Genomic DNA, 3,946 nt, shown 5'->3' with positions numbered 1-3,946 from the left:
TGCTAACAGATGATGCGCTAAGATTACTTTCATATTCCTCTAAAATTTTCTGCCATCCTTGTGTAGCAAGGACAAAGATGATGTCATGAAATATTTGAAGATTACACCATGATAATCTTGAACAAATGTTCTCAATAATTGCCAGGCAGTACTCTTGATAGAAATTTTAAAATTGTCCTTCGGCTTCTAGTAATCTCCCTATAACTTGACCTTGATAAATGTTCTGTCCTTCTTTATATAATTCAATTTTGCTAATAGTGCCAGAATAGGTAGGCCACTGAAAAGAATGGAGCTTGTTTATCTTCTTCAGTGATCTAATGAGGTAGTCAAGTGCAGCAAGTATATCCAACTCATCAGCTTGCGTAGATTATAGAATAATAGAAGAAGTCAGCGAGTCAACAAACAATGCACAACCTAAGAAATCCTTTGCATCCGTCCACTTTCTTAGATTACCTCGAAACTTACACCTGTCAGCTGACTTAAGGGACGAATCATCAGAAAGAGTGGTAAGGTGTGAAGCATAGGCACCAAACTTAGAAAGAACTTTCTTCATTGCACTTAACTTATGCGTTACCCAATAGGTTCTACATGCACGAATAGTTCTCAATCCACCATTACCTTGAACGTGATTGAGTTGAAATGCATCCTTTAAATCGTTAACAATATTCTCTCGCTCTTGGCACTTCTTCAGTCACTTATCATACACATAATTGAGCCTTAGGAGCATCTCAGCAATTAAATCGAACGAATTATGTTTCAGACAATCTTTAATTGCTAGTTCAAGTCTGTGTGCTAAGCACCACATCCAAAAAATCGATTCCAATTCCTCTTCAACTAGTCCCTTCAACACTTCATCAGCAGGATTTACTGCTGCTCCATCTATAGCTATCCCAACTAACTTAAAACAGCTGTCTTTGGTGAATGACTGAAATCCTAGACAATTTAAACCATGCTTCAGGCTCTCAAAAGTGCCAGCAGCAGTTCATTGTTGAGGCTTATGTAGACAAAGGAAACTCATTCTGGTGTGAATCTTCTCGTCTGAGCTATCTGTCACACCATAAGACTAATAACTGTTAATTGTCGAAAGTTTTGTTTATTAGTAGAGCTATCCAACAACAATGATAGGTACAGTGCAAAAGACATGTTGTTAATCAACTTCTGTTGATATGCTGTTGCTAGGTAGTGAGTAATTTCTTTGGCAGCATTCTTATATAAATATGCACTTCCCAAAGTAACACCATGTCTTGTTTCAAGCTCACAAATCTGAATATTTCTGAAATGAGAGCTGCTCTGTTGCTATAAAGTACGCTATTTAAAACTTTCTTCTGAGATGCTCCCTCTCACTATTAGATACACAACTCAAAGATTGAGCAATTGGTGCAAAAGAAGTAGCACTTGCTCCTTGTACCTTAGCTGCCTCTTTTTTCAGAATATTCATGGCATGTAGATGTTGGTCTGACTTTGCGTCGTCAACAACGTTAGTTGTTCTTACAAAGTGAGCACCACTTATCTATTTATCACTAAAATTTTTCCTGCCTGCAATTTTGTCCTTGTATTTAGTGCACACGCGACATTTCAGCTTACTAACATGCTTCACACCAGCCGCTGAAGTTACATCACAATCCAGCCATGTCATTGTTTGTATCTGCTTGTTGTAGTTCCTCTTCCAGTTCAGGTAAGTATCATACTTTGCTCTCCTGCTGCCAGTTGCCATTTTAAAATGTGGTTAATCCGTATACTCTCGTAATTTATTAATTACTTAAATTTTGTTTTGCTAATGAAAATTTTGTTGTTCAGACATAATTGCAGAACAACACAGTATTTGGTCAAACATTTGAGCAAAATGGTCGGAAAATGTCCAATGTCCGACTGTAATTTCAGGCTCTGAGTACACTGCCCATCATTATTTTATAACTATAGAGAACAACAAAGTAAAAATAAAAGAAGGTAAGCTACAATAAAACACATACATGTACTTGTGTCTACACAACTTTTTACATCCTAGATAGAAACAATCATACTTGTACTAGACTGCTATTTGTCTCTTTAAAACGCCAAAATAGTATGTGTTTTCCTCCTCTGCAGATGATATAGAGTAAACAGTCTTACGGCGCAACTGCGTTAAAACTTTCCCTGGCCAATAAACAATAGACACACGAGACTGGTCTGCATAAACATGCACATAGGATTAAGTATCAAATTTAGCCTGCCTTATATTCCTATAATGTTCCAAAAAAATTATTCACAGTATCAATATAAGCTGACAGCTCTGTTATATGAAAGAAAGAGCAGTGTTTAAAGGGTGATGCTTGGATGATGGCATCTAAAACCATCCAGCCATGAACAACCTGCAGATTCTCTTGTGATTGAATGATGTTTTTTCAGTTTCTCTGCTACTTTATAGGCAATGCTTATCACCGTTTCCCGTGATAATCTGTATCCCATGTCAGACATCTGAACAAGATAATTATAAACCATGTCTTCCTTCTTTTTGGTCAGGCCAGTTGGGGGGCAAGGTTTACAATTCACTTTTACAGTGCCATTGACTCACCTTTTTAATGTTTCTACGGGCATGTTATACACTTTTGTTGCCTGTCTTAGACCACTTCTTACATCTTCACCTATCTTCACTGCGTCTTCCATCGCCATCTGGAATCACAACTTTTTCTACAAGCCATTCCATCAAGGTCTAAACGCACATGCTACCTTAGAGGTGTGTCTACCTTCCAGTATCAATTAATTATCACTAGTCTAATACTTTGAAGGGTGCAGAACTAGGTGTTAGTAATTTGCCATTTTTTTTCTAGACATAAACAAATTATCATAAATTTTGTACAGTCTAAAAGTTGTTAAATATTTACATTTGTATAATTATTATTAAAAATACTTTTTACATTTTTACTCATTAGTGTGCAATCCCGACCATTACAATATGACTTAATCACGTGATTGGTGTCTGAGTACATGTGCTTGACTGCTCACTGCTTGCCTTCTCGTCAAAGAAGAAGGTCCTTGTTTTGCTTGAGCTATTCTCTCGAACCACCAAACCCAGACTATACCTAGTCTCCCCACGAGACTGATTAGAAGAGAAGTCATATTCAGGTGGGCTTAACTAATCCTGTCACTTGTTTTATTTCTTCTCTCCCATTTTTCTAAATAGGTACGAGAGCGACAGAGCTGGAGCGGTTGCTGCCATCGACTCTGACCAGTCAAGACTTACCCGAGGTACAAGAGCGACGGAGCTGGAGCTGTTGCTGCTGTCGACTCTGACTAAAGACTTACCCTACTTGGCAGGTAATCTAGGTTTTCAATCTAGTAATGACACTATATATCCTGCTTTTAATTTTCTCTCTAAAGGTACAAGAGTGACAGAGCTGCAGTGGTTGCCACCGCCGACTCTTGACTAGTCAAAACTTACCCGAGGTACAAGAGCAACTGAGCTGGACTTGTTGCCGTCGTCAACTCTGACTAAAGACTTACCCAACTTGGCAGGTAATCTAGGTTTTCAATCTAGTAATGGCACTATATATCATGCTTTTAATTCTCTCTCTAAAGGTACAAGAGTGACAGAGCTGTTGCTGCCGTCAAGACTTACACAAGGTACAAGACAGAGCATGAGCTGTTAAGGCCCCTTGCCAGGAAGCAAGCTGATTTTTGATATGAGCAGCATAATAATACCATAGGATGATTTATAATTATTCATGACAATAAAAACTAATAAGAAGTTCAATTGAATGCCTTGGAAACCTATTGAACCTTGCCAACTATGACAATTGCACACTTGTTTATACAATTACAGTGTTCAGCAGCTAATCATTTCTTTAGCGGCAATAGTGGAGCCATATCTTGTACTTACTGTATAATTGGTGCTGGTCGGTCAATTATAATTATAAACCAGGCTCCCCCAAGTCAATTATAAGCACTAACTAGAATGGGTATAAACTCC

At 38.0% G+C, this 3,946-nt stretch overlaps 1 long non-coding RNA gene across 1 annotated transcript; it reads left to right on the top strand.

Annotated features, from left to right (window-relative positions):
* The first annotated feature begins 2,957 nt into the window (after positions 1–2,957).
* Positions 2,958–3,507, top strand: LOC109580968 (uncharacterized). The gene is made up of 3 exons (XR_002184455.1): positions 2,958–3,102; positions 3,161–3,294; positions 3,358–3,507. It is a non-coding gene; the product is annotated as an uncharacterized LOC109580968 (long non-coding RNA).
* The last annotated feature ends 439 nt before the right edge of the window (positions 3,508–3,946 follow it).

This window comes from Amphimedon queenslandica, unplaced genomic scaffold, assembly GCF_000090795.2.
Source record: "Amphimedon queenslandica unplaced genomic scaffold, v1.1 AMPQUscaffold_13469, whole genome shotgun sequence".
Taxonomy (NCBI): Eukaryota; Metazoa; Porifera; class Demospongiae; order Haplosclerida; family Niphatidae; genus Amphimedon; species Amphimedon queenslandica.
This window is presented reverse-complemented; position numbering and strand designations above follow the sequence as displayed.